At 40.7% G+C, this 24,599-nt stretch overlaps 1 long non-coding RNA gene across 2 annotated transcripts in view; it reads right to left on the bottom strand.

Moving 5' to 3' along the window:
• LOC125090311 (uncharacterized) overlaps positions 1-19,405 on the bottom strand; it is a 39,703-nt gene extending 20,298 nt beyond the window's left edge. The window contains exons 1-3 of one of the 2 annotated variants that reach the window (XR_007124293.1): positions 19,309-19,405; positions 15,448-15,546; positions 13,959-14,164 (exon numbers count right to left, since the gene is read on the bottom strand). This is a non-coding gene — a long non-coding RNA (uncharacterized LOC125090311). The remainder of the gene's footprint in view (positions 1-13,958; positions 14,165-15,447; positions 15,547-19,308) is intronic. The other variant, XR_007124294.1, reaches the window with a different exon arrangement.
• Between the last annotated feature and the right edge of the window lie 5,194 nt (positions 19,406-24,599).

Below are 24,599 nucleotides of genomic sequence, written 5' to 3'. Positions count from 1 at the left end.
ATCTGTAGGGTCAGCTGAGGTCTCTGCTGAGACTGCATCTTAGCTCAGCTTCTCCCTATGCCCAGTCCTGCCTTCCTCCTTTCCTTCTGGACTTGCTGATTCCAATAACATGCTCTAATAAACCCCCCGCCTGAGTCTCCTTCCTGGGGAACCCAACGTACAGCATGCACAAACAACATTTGAGAGTGCTTATTTCCCACACCCTGGCCAGCAGTGGAATATAAATCACTCTTAAGTCTTTCCAGTTTGATGGGTCAAAAGTATTATCTCTTTGTTGTTTAAATTTGGAGGAACAGAGACACTTCTATATCCCTTACTGTCATTAGCAACATACACTGAAGCAACATTTTTCAGAGGGCAACTTGACAAAAATATAAAAACTGGAAACTAAATGCCCTTTTTAACCTGAGGTGTTTTAAATTTTTTTATATTTATATTTAATTTTTAATTTATATTTTGAGATAATCATAGTTTCACATGAAAGAATACAAAGAGATCCCACGTACTCTTTACCCAGTTTCCCCAGTGATAACATTTTGTAAAACTAGTGTATAATGGGGCGCCGGGTGGCTCAGTGGGTTAAAGCCTCTGCCTTCGACTCAGGTCATGATCTCAGGGTCCTGGGATCGAGCCCCGCATCAGGCTCTCTGCTCAGCGGGGAGTCTGCTTTCTTCTCTCTCTCTCTCTCTCTGCCTGCCTCTCTGCCTACTTGTGATCTCTATCTGTCAAATGAATAAAATCTTTAAATATTATGGAGGGCACGTCTTACATGGAGCACTGGGTGTGGTGCATAAACAATGATTTCTGTTACGCTGAAAAGAAATAAAAAAAACTAGTGTATAATATCACAATTGGGATACTAACATTGATACAATCCATTCATCTTATTGAGATTCCCCATCTTACTTGTATTCATTTGTGTGTGTGTGTGCGTGTGTGTGTGTGTGTGTGTGTGTGTGTGTGTTGTAGTCCTCTAAAATTTCACATTTGGATTCACATATCCCCATCAGGATTCAGCACCACAGTGAAGACACTGAACAGCTCCAAAACCACCAGGATCATTCCTGCTGCCTTTAATGATCAGTCCTACATGCCCCCAACTCTCCACCACCCAACCCTGCCCATCACTAATCTGCCTTCCACTTCTAAAACTCTGTCATTTAAAAATGTTATATATAAAGGGAATTAGAGAGTATGTGACCTTTTAGGATTGGCTTTTTTCACTCAGCATAATTCCATAGATTCTTCCCAATTGTAGTGTGTACCAATAGTCTATTCCTTCTTATCGCTGAGGTGTATTCCATGGTTTGGAATACAAAACAAGCCACAATGTTTCACTATTCCTGTGGTGAAAGATATCTAGGTTGTTTTTAACCTAGCAATTCAAGATCTAAACATTTAACCCTCAAATACAGTGACACAAAGGCAAAGAAGTGTTTACAATAGCAAAAAGAAAAAGAAAAAAACACAAAAGAAAAAAGTAAAGAAAAAAATGAAAGAAAAAAGAATCCAAAGTTCATCAGTAGGGACCTGGTTAAACAAACTGCATTAATTCACCTAATGTATATGTGCCCCTATAGAGATATTCCATATATATAATTGAGTTACAGAAGAGTAAACAGAATATGCTCCATTATGTGGTTTAGGGTTTTTTTTTTTAAGTGTTACTGACAGCCAAGGGAGCAAAGAGAACGATGTTTTCATGTTTCAGTCAATACCATTCTGTAATTCTATATTCCTGCCCAGTATTTATCTTCTTACATTTCCTCATGTTACATTGGGTAGACCCTCACTAGAATTGTAATGATTGGTAGTTAAAGCTAACATCCAATGTGTTTCTTCTTACTTTAATGACAACGTTTCTAAAGATTCACCATTAATTATAATATTTGCTGTATATTAGCATAGGGAATATAGTCAGTGGTATTGTAATAGCATTGGTTGGTGACAGATGGTAGCTACATAGCATAATGTACAGAGTTGTCAAATCACCATGCTGTACACTTGAAATTAATATAACATTGCATGTCAATTACACTTCAATAAAAAAAAATTTGCTGTATATTTATGGTAGATACCCTTTGTATCTATTTCTTGTGTTTTTATTCCTGAAAAGATGCTGCATTTTAGCAAATGTCTTCCCAGTACCCACTGAATTTTTCCCCCTTCAATCCCTAAATACAGTAAGGTACATTGATATTTACATTGATTTCCCAACTTGAATTTCTCAGATAAATTTTACTTGATCAAGATGTATTACTCTTTTGATACATCACTAGATTCAATTATCTGGTATTATTTAGAGTTTGGGCCTCTACATTCATAAGTGAGATTGGCCTATAATTGTAGCTTCTTGCCTTGAAATCAGAAATAAACTAGACTTATAAAGTAAGACTGGTGGGGCCCCATGTTTTCCTACACTCTGAAATGTAAGATGGGAGGGAGCTCTTCTCTGAGATTCCATAGAGCTTGCCTATATAACTGCAAAAGGCTTGTGTCCTGGGTGATAAGGAGGGCAGATTGACAGATGAGTCTTTAACTACTTATTTTTTGTTAAGTATTTTCTATTGGCTTTCTTGGACCAATTTTTGGTGATTTATATTTTCCTTGACATCTTTGTCCATTTTATCTAGGTTTTCAAATGATTTGGTATATAAAGTTATATAGTTGGATCATATCACTCATATATTTATTATGTGAATTCAACTATACATGCTCTATTACATTTTTTAAATCTTTTTAAAGAAAAGAAGAGGGGGGAAAGGGGAGGGTAACAATTCAAACTATGTGGGTAATTCCTTCTGTTATTCCAATTAAAGAAGTTATGTCTCATATGAGCAAGATGTGAATCTGCTATTCACGCAGTCAGCCTGTTTCAATATTAGAGTATCTCACCACTCCAAGTGTAATTCAGTAGTTTAAAGATATGTTTATGGGGCGCCTGGGTGGCTCAGTGGGTTAAGCCTCTGCCTTCGGCTCGGGTCATGATCTCAGGGTCCTGGGATCGAGCCCCGCATCGGGCTCTCTGCTCAGCGGGGAGCCTGCTTCCTCTTCTCTCTCTGCCTGCCTCTCTGCCTGCTTGTGATCTCTCTCTGTCAAATAAATAAATAAAATCTTTAAAAAAAAGAGATATGTTTCATGTAAGTCGGTCATGAATCATAAATATAGTGATGGAATTCAAAGCTGAAGAAAAATCATTAGATTTTTGCAAGAGCATATCTATCTCCAACATTAGCCCAACTTACAAAAGAATTTCACTGGCAATTTTCATTATTTGCAGTTCCTACCTCACCCTCTGACTTCAGCTAAGATGCTACACAAAAAAGTCCTCTAATTTTAAAAATCTCCTCTGCATCCATGCCTCTCTCTTGTCATGCATAACACCATTTGTGTCTTCTCTCTTTGCCTTGATCACCCTTGCCCAGAGTTTGAGTGTTTTTATCATTCTTTCAAACACTCCAGCTTTGGGTTTTATTGATTGTCTCAACTATTGTTTTTTTGTGGTTTGTTTCATTTATCTCTGCTTTTATTTTTATTAACTTGATTCATCTATTTTTTTCAGGTTATTTCATTTTTGTTTTCTTGTCCACTGTTGCTAGAGTGTAGTTTGGGATTTCAAAGGGAAATTCAGCAGTCCTTAAAAAAAAAAAAAAGTACAACCCATTCTGACCCAGCAATTTCACATCTCTGAATCTACACTAGAAAAGGAGTTGCACATTTGTCCAAAGATGCTATATAAACATTTTCTTTTCACTTTATTGTTTATAAAAAAGGGAAAAACCTAAAAGTACATCAATATGAATATCTTATGATCCTATATTTATTTGTACTGAAATAGAATAGTATATAGCAGATAAAAAGAGAAAAGTAGAGCTCCACAAACGCTGCTTTATCTCCTTTTCTCTCCAAGTAGCTATCTAGTTGTCTTTAAGCCATTTACTGAACAGTTTTTCTCCCACCACTTGGATATGCTACCCTTGTAACATACTAAATCCTCATCTGTTCTCGGATCTGTATTTCCACACTTTATTTCACGCCATTGAGCTATCAGTCTACCCCCTCTGTCTACATTCTGCTGTTATAAATTTTGTTGTTTTATAATGTATTTTAATGTATAATGGAGCAGGTTATTTCTCATTATTCTTCTTCTAGAGAATGTTCCTGGTAATTGCTTCAAGTTCTAAGGGGGAAAAAATACTATTGAAATTTTGATTGAAATTGCATTGAATTTATAGATTTATTTAGTGAAAATTGACATCTCTATAATTTTGAGTCTTCCTATTCAAGTGTAAGGCTTGACACTCCATTGATTCAAATCTTCTTTTATGGCCCTCAATAGAGGTTTATAGTTTTATTCATATAGATCCTTCACATTGCTTGTTAAGTTTATCCCTAGATATTTATGACTACTGTCTCACAAGAATGTGGAATTCAGTATTTCCAAAACTGAACTTTGAATCTGTCTCCTCGAATCTGTTCCTTTGCCAGATCCTCCCCAGTGCAATTAGGACACCTATGTTCACCTAGTGCAATCACCAGGAATTTGAGTCATTCCTGAGTTTTCCTTCAACCTCACGTCCAAGTCACATTCAAATCTAACCATACTTTTCCTATAAAATAGATCCCAATCCTTTTCATCTCTACTATCACTCTTCCTCCCTAAGCCAAGCCACCATCTTAACTTACTGCAATAACTTGATAACTACTCTATGTCCTCTTTTCTTCTGTTCTTTACACAGCAACATCTTTTTAAAAATAATTTATTTATTTTAGAAACAAAGGGGGAGAGAGAGAGAGAGAGAGAGAGAGAGAGAGAGAGAGAGAGCGCATAGGGTGGGGGGGGGCAAACAGAGAGAAAGAGAGAATCTCAAGTGGACTCTTTGCTGAGTGTGGAGCCCAACATGGGGCTCAGTCTCACAACCCTGAGATCACAAGATGAGCCAAATCCAAGTCAGGTGTTTAACCAACAGAGCCACCCGGGTACTCAAGTGACATCTTTTTTAAAAGCCAAATTGACCACATCACTCTCATGCTTAAAAGCCTCCAATGGCTTTGCACTGCTTTTAGATGTAATTCAACATCTTTAATAAGGGCAATAAAGTCCTAAATGATCTGTCCCTTATCTATCAGTCACTTCAACCTTATATCCCACCGCTATCCTTCTCATTTATGGCACCCAAGCCCCAGTGGACCTATCACAGTTCTTCAAGTTACTGTGGTTAATTAAATTATTGTTTCTATTTCTTCATTTTCTCCATGTAATAGAATTATACATCTCAGTCTCTGATATTGGACTTGGCTATGTGATTTGCTTTGGCCAATAGAATGTAAGTTAACAGTACAAACAGAGACTGTGAATGGACAGACATGGTTTGGCTTGGATTTCTGCCATCTGGCAGGAGAGCACTCTGATTAGCTGCTGGTCCCAATGGAGAGATGAGTGCAACAGACCTGAGCCTACCCTGTTTGCCAAACCAGCCCTCACCAACAGTGAACACTGTTGAGCAGAACAACAGATATTTATTGTTTTAGGCCACTAAGATTTGGGGATTGTTTGTTACACAGCATTCATCACAGCAATAGCTCATTAATGCACTAGTTCTTTCCTACCTCAGGAACTTTGTTGAATGTATGCATGCTTCTCTAGACTGTGAATTTTATAAGGATTAAATCTGTGCCTGTTCTATGTACCTCTGTATAGCTGGGGCCCAGCATAATACTCATTATATGGCAGTGGCTAAATAAGTATTCATGAGAAAAGTTATTGATATAGTAAATACTACCTTTGATTCTATTGAACTTTGTAACACTGTTCAGGTATATAATTGTTTTTATCTATTCTGTTATCAGTCATTTCACTAAGCTCTTATTGTTCCTAATTATTTTCCAATTCATTCTTTTGGGTTGTCTGTAACTAAAAGCATATTTGTGATGCTAGTCTATTAAACTGTGGTACTGACAAACCATGCCTCTTGGTATTCACACTCTTGTGTAGCCCCTTGCTTGATTCTTCACTGGGCCTCTGACTTGCTTTTTTAATCAACAGACTGCAGTGGGGATAGCACTGTGAGCAAGAATTAAGGAAGCCCAGAAGGTTCTAGTTTTGTGCTTTTGTGGGTCTGGATCTACCCTGTAAGAAGTCTGGCTCCCCTGCTGGTGGGACTACATGGAAAGGCCATATAAAGAGGGAGGAGTGAGTACCACTCTGACTGGCATAATATGAGCAAGTAATAAAATGGTTGTTGTCTTAAGCCAAAGAGCCTTGGGGTAATTTGCTACACATCAATACATAATTGAAACATCTGTAAATAACAAATTTGAACAAAAAAATAAGAGAGAGAGACAAACCAGGAAACAGACTCTTAGCTACAGAGAACAAAGTGATGGTCACCAGAGGGGAGATACTAGGAAGATGGGTGAAAGAGGTGATGGGGATTAAGGAGTACACTTGTCCTGATGAGCACTGGGTGTTATATGGAGGTCCTGAATCATTAAATTATATACCAGAAATGAACATAACACTGTATGTTAACTCAGTGGAATTTAAATAAAAACTTCAAAAAACAGGGGCACCTGGGTGGCTCAGTGGGTTAAAGCCTCTGCTTTTGGCTCAGGTCATGATCCCAAGGTCCTGGGATGGAGCCCCGCATTGGGCTCTCTGCTCAGCAGGGAGCCTGCTTCCCCGCCCCCCCCCCCCGCCTGCCTCTCTGCCCACTTGTGATCTCTCTCTGTCAATTAAATTTAAAAAAAAAAAAAACTTCAAAAAATAAAATGGATTTTAATTTAAAATCAACTTTTGTCCCCAGTTAAAATTGTTATGCTACTTTATACTATTGTCTAAATGTGTGGACTAGGGGGCACCTGTGTGGCTCAGCTGGTTAAACATCTGACTCTTGATTTCAGCTCCAGTCACGGGTTGTGGGATTGAGCCGCACATTGGGGAGTCTGCTTGAGATTCTCTCTCTTCCTCTCCCTCTGGCCCCTCCAATTCTGGGCCCTCTCACTCTCTCTCTCAAATGAATAACTAAATCTTTACTACATAAATAAATAAATTTGATGGCCAATTCTTTGATCTCATTTTGTGATCCATCTGAAAAATAATATATCTTAATTTGCTGAGGAAAGTAAAATTTGGAGAAATGGCATCAAAATATTCATATTGGTTATCTCCTAAGCATTCCATTATATGAGGAGGGACTTCCAACCTCCATTATATTTTTCTGCTATTTCTAAATTTTATATATAGTGTTCATTGCTTATATACTAAAAAATTATTTAGTGGTGAATGTAGGTGTCATTTTATTCCTCAATTCATGTTTTACTGCTCATCAAAATGGGGGTTTTTTGCTGTGTATAAATGTGTGCGAATTTTACATATTTTGCCATGTTAGTTATATGTCTATTTTTGTAATGTAACCAAATGTTTAAAATCAGCATTGGACTTTGAAATTTATTAAATGTGATTTTGCATTTGACTAAATTAAATAGTTTTTTCCCCCTTGATTTATTAACATGGTAATTTACATAACCTAATATTGACTAATCCTTGCATTACTGATTGTTATGGTAAAAGAACATTCCTCTAAATGCAGTAGGGAGTCAGCCACAGGAGGATTCCATGAGGCAGGATTAGGGCTTGAGAGAGAAGCATATCAGTGTCCCCAGTCCCTTCCAGATGGCCCAATAGATAAGAAGTCCCTGTGCCCAGAATGCAATCACCTTCTGCATTATTTTTTTAAAGATGTTATTTACTTATTTGAAAGAGAGAGAACAAGCAGTGGGGAGGGGCAGAGGGAGAGAGAAAGAGAGAAGCAGACTCCTCACTGAGCAGAAGCCCGATGCAGGGCTTGATCCCAGGACCCAGAGATCATGACCTAAACTGAAGGCAGACACTTAACTGAGTCACCTAGGAACCCCACCTTCTGCATTCTTTAAGGAAAACTCAATTGTCCTACATATTCCCACACCAAATCCCCTGTGATCATAATCTTCCATTGCCTGAGCCACAGTGATTTTCACTTGTGCTGAAAGAACCACACTAATCAATCCAGACAATTAAATAGTTGAGGCAAACAGCATGAGAGGTAGGAGGCTGAATATAGGAGGAACTAACACCAAATGAAGTAAAGTTAACAAAAGAATTAGAAGAGAACACTGAAATAACTATAGTTAATGTATGAAAAGATATTTAAGTCAATATCACATTCTTAAATCAAAATCCGGCTGCCAACAATAAAAATAATCAGAATTCTTGGAAATTTAAATAGTGGTTTGTTAAAATTAAAAACCTGGCATAAAAGCTGAATAGCAGGACAAACACATATGAAGACCAATTTAGGAATCTGGAAAATTGAAACAGTTTATTCTCCAGAAAGCAGTCCTAAAGTAAAAGTAAGGGTTTTTCTATACCTGATACTGTCTCCCTCCTTCCAATGCTGCTCTGGAAAATATGGAGGCAATCTGATGACTGAGATGAGAGGAGAAGTCTGAACCAGGAAAAAGAGAAACAGACCCCCACTTTCTCCTTCCCCAATGTGGACTGCCAGCCCAAGCATGCCCTAGGAGCACGAAGACAGAGATTTCACTTTCTTTGTAAAAATCTCTAAATTGAAATCTCTAAACTGAATTTGAAGTATTACATGGGATATATTTGCTAAATTAAGACTTTTCTATGGCTTGAGATGAGTGGAGACCTGATTAACAATGACCTTGAAAGTCATGGGCTTCCCTGGGATTTCTCTCAGGGTTATGTAAAGGATTTGAACAGATAGTGGAAAACAAAAACAAAATCATTACAAAGCTGTGATCACCAAGACAGCATGGTACTGGCACAAAAACAGACACACAGACCAGTGGAACAGAGTAGGGAGCCCAGATATGGACCTGCAACTCTATGGTCAAATAATCTTCAACAAAGCAGGAAAGAATATATTGTGGAAAAAAGACAGTCTCTTCAATAAATGGTGCTGGGAAAATTGAACAGCTATGTATAGAAGAATGAAACTCAAGCATTCTCTTACACCATTCACAAAGATAAACTCGAAATGGATAAAAGACCTCAGCGTGAGGCATGAATCTATCAAAATCCTAGTGGAGAACATGAGTAGTAACCTCTTCGACATAGGCCACAGCAACTTCTTTCAAGACACATCTCCAAAGGCAAAGGAAACAAAAGCAAAAATTAACTTTTGGGACTTCATCAAGATCAAAAGCTTCTGCACAGCAAAGGAAACAGTCAACAAAACAAAGAGGCCACCCACGTAATGGGAGAAGATATTCCCAAATGACACTACAGACAAAGGGCTGATATCCAAGATCAATAAAGAACTCCTCAAACTCAACACATACAAAAGAGATAATCATGTCAAAAAATGGGGGAAAGACATGAACAGACACTTCTCCAAAGAAGACATATAAATGGCTAACAGACACATGAAAAAATGTTCATCATCATTAGCCATCAGGGAAATTCAAATCAAAACCACAATAAGATACCACCTTATACCAGTTAGAATGGCCAAAATTAGCAGGACAGTAAACAACAAGTGTTGGAGGGGATGTGGAGAAAGGGGAATCCTCATACACTGTTGGTGGGAATGCAAGTTGGTGCAGCCACAGTGGAAAACAGTGTGGAGATTCCTTAAGAAACCAAAAACAGAGCTACCCTATAACCCTGCAATTGCAATACTGGGTATTTATCTCAAAGATACAGAGGTAGGGAAAAGAAGGGCCATCTGTACCCCAATGTTCATAGCAGCAATGGCCACAGTTGACAAACTGTGGAAAGAGCCAAGATGCCCTTCAACAGACGAATGGATAAAGAAGATGTGGTCCATATATACAATGGAGTATTATGCCTCCATCAGAAAGGATGAATACCCAACTTTTGTATCAACATGGACGGGACTGGAGGAGATTATGCTGAGTGAAATAAGTCAAGCAGAGAGAGTCAATTATCACATGGTTTCACTTACTTGTGGAGCATAAGGAATAACACGGAGGACTTTGGGTGGAGAAGAGAAGGGAATTGGGGGAAATTGGAGGAGAAGATGAACAATGAGAGACTGTGGACTCTGAGAAACAAACTGAGGGTTTTGGAGGGGAGGGAGGTGGGGTGTTGGGTGGGCCTGGTGGTGGGTATTAAGGAGGGCACATATTGAATGGAGCACTGGGTGTGGTGCATAAACAATGAATCTTGGAACCCTGAAAAAATAAAATTAAATTTTAAAAAAATTAGATTTGGAGGCCCCAAACATCAGAGAGTTGGTCCCTCCCTCAAGGTGGGTGTCCCAGCAATTAGCATTTTAAACAAGGCCCTCCCCAAATGATTCTGATCAAGTTAACCTGCTTGCTACACAAGAATAATACTCTTCAAACCCACTGCTCAGCATACAATTGCTTTTCTCTGTGCCTTAATGTAAGCTTTTCATTTCTTGTAAAAGTCTCTGCCTTTACTTCACCAGCCTCAAGTGCCATTTCTTTGCAAAGTCCTCTTGGATTCACTTCTGAATTCCCATTTTCTTCCCTTCCTTGTAGGAAGGGAGGTACTTGGAGGAGGCACTTGTAGCCTCCCCCCAATTTTAGCATTCTGGTTAAAAGCACAGACTTTGGAGTAAAACAGGGGTGCAGGTCCCAGCTTGACCACTTATTAGCTGTGCAACCTTCACCAAATTGCCTAAACTCCCTAAGCTTCATTTCGCTTACCTATAAAATGAGAATAGTGCAGGTGGAATGATATGGTGTCTAGAATTTCCTTTTTTCATTATCTAGATGGGGAGAGTGAGTGGGGATATGAATAAATCAAGACAATTATCAGTTATAGGTTGTTAATGATTCAAGTTGGGTGATGAGTACCTAGGGGTTCATTATATCATTGTGTCTATTTTGTGCATGCTTGAAATATCCATAATAAAAGAAAAAATAATTTTAAAATATGAATGCCCCATCAGAAAAAAACTATCTAATCAAAAGGAATTGTTGACATCCATGAAAAAAGCTAACAAGTAGGCCAATGATTTTTTTTTTAAAGATTTTACTTATTTATTTGACAGAGAGAAATCACAAGTAGGCAGAGAGGCAGGCAGAGAGAGAGGAGGAAGCAGGCTCCCTGCTGAGCAGAAAGCCCGATGTGGGGCTTGAACCCAGGACCTGAGATCATGACCTGAGCCAAAGGCAGCGTAGGCCAATGATTTTAAATGTTTGGTCTTTCTAATAATTTTTTTAATATAAATGTGGTAAAGATGATCTCTTAAGTGACATTAAATGATAGTAAATAAAATAATGGATATAAAGTACCAATCCCAGTATCTACCACGTAATTTTCAATAATTTATTTAAATCTCCTCTATATATCAAGGCAACTTGTGTATACGTGTTACCTCCCCTCCCTGAGCTACACTGTGAACAACTAAGAGAAGAAAGTGTTCCAGTCTTAAAAGTGCCCATAAGGCCTAGTACATGCACTTGGCCCCAACTAGGTACTCAGTAAATATTTGTGGAATGGGAATTATTTATTTGACAAACATCTGCATGGCACATACTGTGTGATTGGCACTATTATAAGCACTTCACAAATATAAATCTGTTAATCAAGGACTAGCCCAACGAGGCCCTCTCTCTTAAAGATGAGAAGCCAGAAACAGCAAGATGAGTAATGTGTCCAGGATAATACAAGAGGAAGTAGCAGAGCTGAGATCTGAACTTGGACATGCACTTGACAAGCACCAGCCCCCAGGCCTCATAATAGTTGTGTTGTTCTTTATGAATGTCGCCCTCACCCCACTCCCAGCTCCTGCTGCGGGAGCTGCAACCAGCCTGCCTTGTGAGTGAGAACAGTGATTCGGCTTCACCGAGTGGAACCTTTGGGAAAGAGTATCTATCCAAGAATCCCTGAAATGGCAAATGCCAAAGCAGCAGCCAGGTAGGAGGATACAGAGTCCCAAGAGCTAGAAAGAGAACATTACAAACAATAAATCTAAAGGAGTCAGACGTGAGAATTGAGGTCAGGGTTGCAGAACAGGTTAAGAGTTGAAACCAGGGACAAGGAAGGGAGAAGAAAGCAAGTGCTGGGTAAAGAAACCAGAAAAGAAGCAGAGGATGGAGAAGGAGTGGAGAGGGAAGAAGGGCGGGAAGGGGGGGGAGGAGGAGGAGGAGGAGGAAAAGGAGGAGGAGAAGGGAAAGAAGAAGGAGAAGAAGAAGGAGGAGGAGGAGAAGGAGAAGAAGAAGAAGCAGAAGCATCAGCAGTAGCAGCAGCAGGAGAAGGAGAAGAAAATTTAGAAGAAGAAGAAGAACAAAAACAACAACACCAGGAGGAAGGGAGGGAAATCAGCAAGGGCAGGATCATTTTTTTTTTTTCAAGTAGCCTCCAGGCCCAGCATGGAGCCCAATGCAGGGCCTGAACCTATGACTTCAAAATCAAGACCTGAGGTGAGATCAAGAGTTGGACACTTAACCAACTGAGCCTCCCAAGTGCCCCAAGCATATGACCATACACATATGCAGTGTAGAGAGAAGAGCATATGGAGACAGCTCATATGACCCATGGGGGCCACTACACACAACTTCCCCCCAGATCCACCTTCAATGGCATCACACTGGTGGCTTGAACTCAGCTATGGAGAGAATATTTACACCAGGGAAATTGGCAAACACTACAAATTAGAACTTTTTAATTTTTTTAGGAAATACATTTTCCAGCACACCACTGGGTTTAATCCCAGGTGATCGGCTGGTCTTAACCATAAAAATTTTGAGTTGTCTTTTTTGGCAGGCAGGTTCATTGTGTTTCAGTAGAACACATTTGTTCACATGGCCATGAAGAAAGACGAATGAATAAATGCATGCATGAGTGAATCTTCACGAAGGGATTCCCGATAGGAACTCTTAAAGGAGAGCCATTATAAGCAATTTTGGTAATTGCAGCCTTTCAAGTGACAAATGAGAGAGGCATCCCCTACAGACGGCAGTCAAGAACTCAAGCATCATTATTCAATCATAGACCTCTCTCTGTGAAGCACAGTAAACAGACATTTCCAGGGGATTTTGCAACAAGCCAAGTTTTTGCAACATCCTTCCCCTTCCAGCAAGGAGAGTGGGCAGGTTCATGATGTGCATTTCTCTACCAAAAGAAACTCGTGAACAAACGCCGATGGAACCACCCCAGCAGACCAAGGCTGTCCTGTTGCTCCAGGATCCCATATACAAGCAGGACACTGGCATATCTCACACCTTGGTGTCTCCCCACCAAAACAATCTCAGCTGGCTCAATCAAGGCATGTGTTACTAATCTTTAATATCTTTAACAGGAAGTGGTAGTTTGGTACACATCTACACCAAGGTAGGATTACAAATCAGCTATGAGAGCTAATAACATACTTTCTGACTCTTAAATGGTGTACAACCATGTTGTCAGTCCAGGAGTGTTGAAAAATGTAAACTGGAGAAAATCTAGGATATCCTTTAAAAAAAAAAAAAAGCCAAGCAACCTGCATCGATTCTTCAACTCATTTTGAACTTTGCAGATCTGTACTTAGAGAAGTCAATGTATAACCTAGCTAAATATTTTTAATACGTACTTTAGAAAGCTTGAGAAAATGTGACTGTTCCTTTAAGAGGATCTATTATCAGAGCAGCAAGGTAATAAAACAGCTGCAGCTAGAACCCGCAGTTGCAAGTTGAACGTGCAAGTTGCCCAAGTCCTGGCACCTCACAGGGGCTTGGTAAACACTTGGTGTTGAATAAAGGCAGTGGAGTTATAAGAAGAAAGGCACGAAGCTTACAGGAACATGCCATTTTTCTTTTTCCAGCTTATGCCAAGCTGCTGAAAAAGAAAACTTGATTAGTGAGGAATCAGATGTCCTCCTTTCTTGGAACGAAGTCTCAAAGAAGGCAAAGCAAGCAGGATGCTAGAGGCACTAATAGTAATTAAAAAATTAGGAAGCAAAAGAATCCCTTCTCACCAATGAATGAAAGCAGGGCCTCAGGGGCTTCTCAGGAAAGAGGAAGACATTCTTCTGTAAGGACTGTTGACGTTATAGATGCTCTGAAGTTCAAACCACAGGAGCTGAGCATGATCTTGCATGATTTCAGGTTTTGAAACTTATCCTCCTTTTGAGTCCTAGCAGTACAATGAGGATTCAATGAAATTTTATGATGAGCAGCTGAACTGTAGAAAGAAAAATGCTAAATCATAAAAAGGTGTTCCTGTTACTTAAAATTTTGCTTTCGGGGCACCTGGGTGGCTCAGTGGGTTAAAGCCTCTGCCTTCGGCTCGGGTCATGATCCCAGGGTCCTGGGATCGAGCCCCGAGTCAGGCTCTCTGCTCAGCAGGGAGCCTGCTTCCCCCTCTCTCTCTGCCTGCCTCTCTGCCTACTTGTGATCTCTCTCTCTGTCAAATAAATAAATAAAATCTTTAAAAAAAATTTTTTTGCTTTCAAAAATATTTTAAGTGTTCATGCTTAGGTCATTATTATGCATTTTACTTAGCATTTTTCTAGCAAATTGACCAGGTAGAGTTTGAGGTAGAGACCTAAGAGCTCCTGACCTACCCTCTTCTCTGACAATTACTTTTTCCCTCTGGACTTCAGTCCGAGTGACTTCCCTAAGTGGCCCTGGTTCGCAGTACAGCTGACTGGATCAGCGAAAATGCAGGCTCAGGCTGGAACAAATCTTTCTCTCTCTGGGGAATTTGGAGCTGGGATGCTAGGGATAGAGGTTAGGGAATATGGAAAGTTGTTTGAATGCTGGACATGTAACTTGGGAGTTCAGGGTCATCCAAGGATTATAAAAGCAGGCAGAGCCAGTCTCTTGAAAAAGTCCAAGGCACATATACCGACCGGAAAATAGAGGTGGGAATATGCGACCTGAGAACAAGACAAGAACTAGTTTTGTGGGTTCTCAGTGACTTGACAGATTCTGCTCATGGCCTTCCCAAGTTCTGTTCACTTCTTTCTTATGTAAGATAGCCCAGTGTCCCTTCTAGTAAATTTTTAACTTAAGCCCTTTGAAAGTGGATTTTTGTCTCGGGCCACCTAGAGGAGCTAAAGTGAAGTATTCTTTGACACAGTATTGGCTCCAGGGGTAAGCCTCATTTGGTCCAACAGGATCCTCCTTCATCTGATGCCACTGGGTAGGTATAAAACCAGTTTGTCCCAGGGCGAGACAACTGCAAGATCCCAGTCTCAGATCTGCCACAATCTGGCATGTGAGTAGGAGCACATTATATAACTCAGAGTGCCGTGGTTTCCTTCTACAGTAGTGCTTACCCCAAGGCCACCTCTCTACGAGTTTGAGACATGCTGTGTGGACCCTCAGTAGATAATGGTTTCTTTCCATTAAAGAGACAGTTCCTTCCACCTAGAAAACATGGATATCTGGCTCCTGGATTGACCCGGTTCTTACTTAAGAACTCCAAACTCTAAAAATAAAGAACTTAAAAAAAAAAAATACCTGGAGTATTTCATTTCATCCAGTGTCCATTCCAAAAGATGGAGCAAGATTGGCTGGTGGCACTGGGTCTGCTGGCTATCTTGCTGTGAGACAGGACAACTGGAGCAAATAACATGAAGGGACATGAGCTGGGGAGTGGATGATCTTTGTAAGCCTTACCAAGGGTAATCCTTATAAATAATCATATTCCCATTCTATAGATGAGGAAGCTGAGTCCAAGGTATCTTAGTCACTTCCCCAGGCCCCACAGGTGACAACTGGGAGGGCTGGAATAGTACCAGATCTGCCTGACATAAAGCCCTTCTCTTAACAGCTACACCCGCCTACAGTGAGAACACTCCTTTCTACCTTGACTTGCATAGACGTTGTCTCAGAGAATTAACAAGGTACCACCCAGAATAGGCAGGATATACTGCCCATCTTTGACCTTTGTGGAAGTTCAGTTGCCCAGACCTATTTTCTGTAGTGTTTATGTGGCTGGGAAAAGAGTTACTTCCTGTTATCCAGGTATGAAGTGCTGCTGGACCCTAACTGCCTGGTTCAATCCCATCTCCATCCCTTGCTGGGTGTGGGACCTTGGACAAATCGCTTAACCTCTCCATGATCAGTTTCCTCCTCTGTAAAATAGGTTTTGAAACAGCATCAACAGCAGAGGAGCACTAAACAACACAATCCATGAGATACACTTAGTGTAATGCTTGGCAGATATCGAGTACTCAAAAAATGTTCCTTATTAAGAGTAGCATCTGCTTATCAGCCTCCCCCTGGCATACGTGGCATTCTTCATTTCCAATTAGATTCATACCTTTATTCATTTATTTCCTCACCTCATAAACACTTACAATGATAGTGCTATGAGGGCCTGAGATACACCTAAATCAACCTTTGGGTAAGGGAAGATCCTGATGAAGAGGTGACTTCAGAGAAATGAAGAAGTGAGGAGGAGTGTTGTCTGAAGAAAGAACAATGTAGATTATAGCCAGGATGGAGGATGAGCTACGACACATGCTAGGGAACAAGGAGTTCATTTTTAAGACATAAATGCAGGGCACACTGTTCTTAGGATCAGAATAACTCAGTGGTTTTTCCAAGTCCCTCAGGATAACAAAGTAGCTACAATGAATGGTCTACAAGGCCCTACATGATCTGCCTCAACTCATTCCTCCTTCCTTTCCCTCTCTGCTCCAGCGATACTAGCCTTCTTACTGACCCCTGATAACACCCCAGGGCCCTTGCACCTACTGTCCCTTCTAGATGTCCACATGGCTTCCTCCCTCACCTCCTTCAAGTCTAGGTTCATATATCACCTCCTCAATGAGGTATTCCTTGAAGGCCCTCCCCTATCACTCTCTATTCCTGTCTTGCTTTTCTCCATTATAGTTTCTGCCTCACAATCCCCAATTAGAATGGAGCTCCATGAGGTCAAGGATTTTGTTTCTGTTCACTGCTATATTCCTAGTGCCAAGAAAGGACATGGCTGGGCACTTGATAAATGTCTGTTGAATGAATGAATGTGGTCACTCCCAAAATGGCTAAAACAAAAGGGAGGTTGTCAAGAATCAGATCACGTGGAGTCCTGTGTGCTAAGATAAGGCTACTGAACCTAGGCCTAAATCCTGTGGAGAGTCATGAAGGATGTCAGCAGGGCAGGGTCTGACCAGATTCATATTTAAGAATAATCTGACTGAAATGTGGAATTGAGAATAAGGGGGCCCAGAAAGAGTAGCAAGACCACTTCAGAGACTAAAGCTGTGACCCCCATGAGAATTTATGAAGGCCTACTGAAGACTGTGACTGGGAGGTTGAAACAAAAGAAACAAAGTAACGACCCTCCAAAGTAAAAACCTATAGGACACATTGACTGGTTGACAATATCAAATAACTAAGAGAGGATATATGTCTTAAATTACTCCTTGGTTTCCATTCTGAACAACTGGACCAATAGCTGTACTATCAAGTTAGGGAATATGAGTGATGGTTTGGGAAGAAAGGATTGAGTTCAGTTTTGTATACATGGAATATTACAAGCCAGTGAAGATGCCCACAAGTATCAAGACAAAGATGTAACATTCAATGAAGATCTGGGCTAGACCACACTTGATCTTAGCCAAAAGGCCGAGAAGCGATTAGATCTGGGCTAGACCAAAGAGTCTCATCACATAAATGGTAGTTGCAGGGGACCCAGCTGAAATCGTAGGTCATGGACTTTTTTTTTTTTTAAAGATTTTATTTGTTTATTTGACAGAGAGAGATCACAAGTAGACAGAGAGGCAGGCAGAGAGAGAGAGAGAGAGAGAGGGAAGCAGGCTCCCTGCTGAGCAGAGAGCCCGATGCGGGACTCGATCCCAGGACCCTGAGATCATAACCTGAGCCGAAGGCAGCGGCCTAACCACTGAGCCACCCAGGCGCCGCAGGTCATGGACTTTTAATGGAAGCCTTACTGTGGCATCCTGCAGCTGGGGGTGAGAGATAGTAGGGAGTACTCCCATTGATAGGCATGTAGGCTAGAAAAATATTTTACTCTCTTGCCAGGTAGAAATTTGAATGAATCATCTCAAGATAATCCCATGTGGTGACTGATCCTGTAGAATAATTAGGGATAGCAATATTGCTCACCTACATGATGGGTGAATTTGGTCTTGTGGGCTAGCCTAGCAACCTAACCATCTCCTGTTGTTTCCCTGGTAAAATGTATACCCCATTTTCAAGCAGAGGGCTGCTGACATTATAAGCTGTGAAACCTTATCATTTCAGTTGTACATCATGAATTTGTCCACCTAAAAGACAACTGTTTCTGAAAATGTGAGTCAAGTATGTTTCTGACTCCCAAGAAGGTTGTTGGTGCTGAGGAGCGTAGGTCACCTACCAAATTTCAAGGTCTGAGAGAGATGGAATCCTTGAGGGGAAGAGTATGGAGAAAAGAGGGGAAATCCCAAGATATCATAACAGAACTTGGGGGAAACAAACATCTGAGAACACACTATAATACTTGGCAAATACGTTACACACTGTCCATGGAATTCAGAGGGCAGGAATTTCGATTAAATGACTGGCTATATCAGTCAGGATTCTTTGAGCTGCAGTTAACAGACATTCAAACTAACTTAAATGAAAATAAAAATAATAATAAATTCATTAATCAATTCTGAAAAATTTTAAGGAGGGAGTGCTATTGGCTCAAATGTGTGTAAAGTCAAGGGGTAGCAACTAAAACTTCAGGCACAACTAGCTCCAGGGGCTCAGGTGATGGCTATCTGATTCAGTTTCATTTCCTCCCACCTTGTGACTCTGCTTTCCTGTATGCTAGCAGCTTTATCAAGCAAGTTGACCCTTCATCAAAGCAAGATGGTTGATATTAGTTTCGGATATGGGTTTTATCCTCCCAACAACCGTAATGGAAAGAGCATGCTCTCTTTCAATTACTCCAACAAAAGGAGTGATCACAACTGACTGGATGAGCGTGGGTCACGTGTCATCCCTAAACTAACACGACAGCCAGAGTGACTGTAACCCCGATTAGCCACAGCTGGGTCACAGACTACCTGGAACACAATCGGGCCTTTAGTGTAGGAGAACAGAGTGATTCTCCAGGGAAAATAATGCATTCTGTCACCAGAAGGAGGAATAAATGCTGGCAGTGAGAAGAGCAGATGTCTCAGGGGAACCTGGTTGGAAAAACCTTCCTTAGGGCCTTCTTTTCCTCAGAAGATTCCTTTCAGAGCTGATACAAGAAAATTTACAGCCCTGGTGAGCTGGAGAGGTGAAAAAGATTGTGCATAAAGTGTAGAGAGGATGAATGTTGACTGAGGACGTATCTCACACCTGTGAATGCATCAGCTGAGACCTCTCTGTTCCACCTACCTTCTTCTGCTACAGAACCCAACAAGCAGATTTTAATATACAGCCTTCCCCAGCATCCGGGGTCATCTGATCTCAGCTACTATTCAGCAGAATGATTGAGGAAGAGAAAAGGAAATTAAGTTCAGCAACTCTTGAGACTGCGGTGAGGACAGAAGCAAAACGTACTTCTGAACCCTTTGGGGTTGCTTCTATGTAGACTCTGCCCTGCACCTGCCCCTTACTGCAGCGTTTCATAATGGGTGTGGCCGTAGAGAACTGCCCTTGGGTCACATTTCTAAGAGAAGAGAAATTATTATTCTACTGCAGGGAGGTTGAATGACAGGATTTGCCAGATCCCCTCTTACATATGTCAGGGAAAAGGGTGATGTGTTGGAGGAAAAAAAGGCCTGGGGTGGACACAGCTCAGACACCAGCCAGGGAACCAGTACCAGCAAGTTGGCTGAATAAAGCAAGTACTGGAGCAGCAGTCCAACTGGAGCTGCATAGGTCACAGGACAGGTGCAAGATGAGAGAGATAAAGTCCTAACTAAGGACTAGGATATCAACAGAAGGTAAATTGGAAGCCTAAATCCACCGCATACAGCAACAGCGGCCCCAGGGTCCACAATCCAGTTTCTTTAACAGCAGACCTAAGGGGCAGGGAAAGTGTGAGAGCCATTTTCTAGAGATAATTCAAGTTCAAAGACAACAGGAATTAAAAGAGGAGAGAAAGTACAGTAAAAGCCAAGTAGGTACACAGTTGGTCTGAAGGATTCATTTAGATAAAACATGGGACTCTGGAGTACGTCCAAGGTCATGATGCTTGGACATTGCTCTATAAATCTTAAAGAAGTAGCCTTCCAAGTTCAACATTTGTTATCAACCAATAATATGTTCAAAAACCTGAAGTCCTACTCTTCTGGGGCCACCTTTAGCCTGATGTTGAAATAGTGTTTTTCAATGAATTCTTTATTAAACTTGTTACTTGACTTATGACCTGTCAACAAAGTGGGTTGTTGCTCCTAAAATATGGATCCAGCTTTTCTAAGACTCACACCTTGGCTGGGCACTCCTTTAGGAAAGGTTTCTCTTTCGATGGATATTTTTGTGCCAACATAGATCTTCAGGTCTTTCAGTCTGTGTTCTTGTCATCCCTGAAGCATTTATGCCTTACTTTGTCCTTTCATTATAATCAGCTGCCCTTAGCTTGCTACTCCCTGCAAGGGCTCTGCCTCAATCACATATGCATTAGAACAATTGCCCTTTTAGCTGTGGATCAAGTTATCTTTGGGGTGCCCTATGTAAATGAGAACACTTCAAAATGCTAATTCATAATGAGCCAAAAGTTGACTGACAGAGTAATAATAATACTACTATGAGTAGACTGTTGAGAAGGCCAAACGGATGGACCAAGAAAGAACATGGCTGGGAAAAGAAGTGAGCTGACCAGAAGCATGGATGGAAAAGAAAAGGAACAAAGAGAAACACAGGCAGGTAATGACTCCCAGTGGAGGCTGGGAGTGATATTGGCTGGACGTGAAAGGAAAAAAGACTAATTATTTTGTTACCGTCATGACAGCTGCATAACAGAAAAGCATATAAGATTTGGAAGTCTCTAGGAGAAAAAGAAAAGTGAATCTGATAGAGTAACTGATAGGATTAAGCACTTGAAAAAAAAAGTGTATACGAGAAAGGCAAATGCAAAGGGGAAAAAAAGGAGGGGGGGAGACTGGGTAGCTCAGTTGGTTAAGCATCTGATTCTTAGTTTCAGCTCAGATCATGATCTTGGGGTCATGATCACAGGGTTCTGAGATCAAGCCCCAAGATGAGCCTCAGGTTAGGCTCCCCCGAATGGGGTTTCCCCTTGCTGTTGTCGGGCTCCCTGCTCGAGCCTGAGTCTGCTTCAGATTCTCCCCTCCCCCTACACCCCTCCCCCTGCTCACACTCAAGCCTTTAAAATAAACAAATCTTGGGGCACCTGGGTGGCTCAGTGGTTTAAGCCTCTGCCTTCGGCTCGGGTCATGATCTCGGGGTCCTGGGATCGAGCCCTACATCAGGCTCTCTGCTCAGTGGGGAGCCTGCTTCCTCCTCTCTCTCTCTCTGCCTGCCTCTCTGCCTACTTGTGATCTCTGTGTGTCAAATAAATCAAATCTTTAAAAAAATAAATAAATAAAATAAACAAATCTTTTAAAAGAAAAAAGAAGGACAATAAGAAGATTTTTCAATTACAGAAATATAATCAGAGCATACCTTTTGGCTCTTTGGTGAGCAATATTTGCAAGTGATATAAACAGTGATACCATTACACCAGAAGGATGAAAGATAGGGAGTAAAAGAGAGCTAAATCCTCAACCATTATTTCAGGATGTAAATAAGATAATATCTAAAGTTGATACATCGAGGAATAGGTAAAGGAGCTTATTATTTAGAAAATAGCTGAAAAAGTTAAAAATGGTTGCCTCCAGAGAACAGGAAAGGAAGGTGGAGCTGGAGACTGTAGCTTCTCATTGCAAGCCCTTCAGTGCTACTTAATTATTTTTAGGTAGCATGAGACTCAGTGTCAGAAGTTTTCCTGAGCACCTGCCCAGTGCTAAGGATTTTATACAAATTCAAACCTCATTCATTTTTAGTATATGTGCTGCTGAAGCGAGCACTCAAACCTCATTCAAACCTCACAACAAGAACAAACACTTCTCCGGTGCTTACTCTGTGCTTTACATTTATTAACGAATTCAATCTTTGCAACAATTTTATGAAGTGGTTAATCTTATTTTCCTCCTTCAGCAGAGGAGGAAATTGATGCACAGAGGCCAAGAAACTTGCCGGTAATCACACAGCTGGGGAGTGGTGGCGGCGCTGGGATCTGAGCCCAGGGAACCTAGCCCCTAACCTCTGCATCCTGTGTACCCTCTAACAAAGCCAAGGCACAGATAACTCAACTTTGGAGATGAGGGAATGTGGGGAAGACAAGGCCACTTTTCTGAGATCATGCAGACAGTATGTCATGGGACCTGGTTTGACTATGAGTTAGATTAACCTTAATACCTATACTTGGTCTCTCTTTGGTGTCGTGCAAACCTGTATTTGAACAAATGAGCTAATCAGGAACAAGGCTGTTGTTCACCACTGCAATTCAACAAAGTGCTGGAAGTTCTAGCCAGTACGAGAAGGTAACAAAAGAAAACTTAAAATATCTAGTCAAATAAGAAATAAAATGGCCTATATTTGCAGATGACATGCTGCTCCACACAGAAAATCCCAAGGAATAAACACCCACCCACACACACACACACACACAACAACTAGAACTAATAAATTAGTTCAGTAAGGTCAGAGGGTACAAGACAAACATACAAAAATCAATTGTATTTCTAGGTACTCTTAATGAACACATGGAAACCAAAATTTAAAATATAACACCATTTACAATTGCTCAAAAAATGAAATAGGTATAAATCCAAATCTAAAAATAGTATGTATAAAAATTATATGCTGAAAACCATGAAATAAAAGACCTAAATAAACAGAGGGACACATCATGTACATGAATTAGAAGACTCAGATAAAACAAAGATGTCAGGGGGTGCCTGGGTGGCTCAGTGGGTTAAAGCCTCTGCTTTCGGCTCGGGTCATGATCTCAGGGTCCTGGGATCGAGCCCCGCACCGGGCTCTCTGCTCGGTAGGGCGCCTGCTTCCTCCTCTCTCTCTGCCTGCTTCTCTGCCTACTTGTGATCTCTGTCTGTCAAATAAATAAATAAAATCTTAAAAAAAAAAAAAAAAAACAAAGATGTCAGTTCTGCCCCCCAAGTAATGCTAAAGTTTGACATAATTCCTGTTTGGTCTTTTGTGTTTTCTGTTTTGCTAAATCTGGCAACACAACCACGGTGCCTGCCCTCATGGGGTTTATAATCTAGCTGAAGGAGAAGACAAAAACTCTTCAAGCAACAAAATAATAAATAAAGGAAAAATGTTCTATAATAAAGAATATAGGAGACCGACTCTAGACAGGGACAGTCAGAGAATGCGTCTCTGGCACAGTGACATGCAGAGACGTGAAGTATAAGGAGTCTATAAAGTCAGAATGATCAAAGGAAAAGAACATACAGATCAAGGGCTCGAATGTGCGGGTTGAGTTTGGGCTTTTCCAAGAATTAGAAGAAGGGCAGTGCAGCTGGAACAAAGTGAACAAGACAGAAGAATGGCCAAAGGAAGAAGTCCGGAGAGAAAAGTAGGAGTCAAATCTCACCAGACCCTGAAGAGACACAATAAGGTACTTGACACTTGGGAAACAATTGAGGGGGAATAAAATAACATTTTTGAAAGATCACTCTGCGGAGAATGCTTTGGAGGAGCAAGGATGAAAGCGAAAAGCAAACAAACAAAAACATGAAAAACTGGGTTGGAGACCACTGTAGGAAATTATCCAGGGAAGAACAAATGGTGGTGGCTTTGGCTAGGGTGATGGCAATTAAAGGGAAAGTTATGGATGGGTTTTGGAAGTAAAGTCAGCAGGACCTACTGATGGACTGAAGGGGAAAAAAAGGAAGAAAAGGGAAAGTGGGGGAATCAATGGCTTGACCAAGTTGGTCAAGTTGGGAGAATAATTATTCTCCAAGTTGGGAGAATAATGATGCCGTTTGCTGAGATGGTGAGATCACAGGAGACATGAGTAAGCAGAGGAGAGGAGGTGGGAAATCAAGCTTTCAATGCTGGACATATTGAGACTGAAATTGCTGATAGAAAACCAAATAAAAATGTCGAGGAAGCTCTCTGCCCAAAGGAGAGGTGTGGGATAAGGGTTGAAAAGGGGCATCTTCAGTATATAAATCAGTAGTTCTCGACCCTGGCTACTCAATAATTTGCCCACAGAGCTTTTTAAATGTCCTGCTGTCCACACCCTACCACCAGATGTATATCTCACTTTACACCCAACTGATTAGTTACATTAGTATACTTTTATGTATAACAAAAGAAAATTACAAGCACTGAAAAGATATGGGAGACACAACCCTCAGACATCACTTGTGGGAGCTGAAGTTCTGTTCAATGAATCCAGAAAGCAAGGCAATGGCATCTAGAAATCTTTAAAAAATGTTCATGACCCATAACCCAGGAATTTCACTGCTAGGTATAATCCATAGAGAAACTTCTCTTGCTTGTGTACAAGGAGACATATACAAGGATATCTCCCTTTGGTAACAGGAAAAAAAAGTGGGGTGGACTATTTAAATGTCTATTATCAGGGAATGGATAAAGTAAAAATGGTATAATCATACTATAGAATACTCCAGCAATTAAAATCAATAAACTAG

The sequence above is a fragment of the Lutra lutra genome, chromosome 18 (genome assembly GCF_902655055.1).
Source record: "Lutra lutra chromosome 18, mLutLut1.2, whole genome shotgun sequence".
Classification (NCBI taxonomy): Eukaryota; Metazoa; Chordata; class Mammalia; order Carnivora; family Mustelidae; genus Lutra; species Lutra lutra.
The sequence above is the reverse complement of the archived record's forward strand: the minus strand, read 5'-3'. Positions and strand labels throughout refer to the sequence as shown.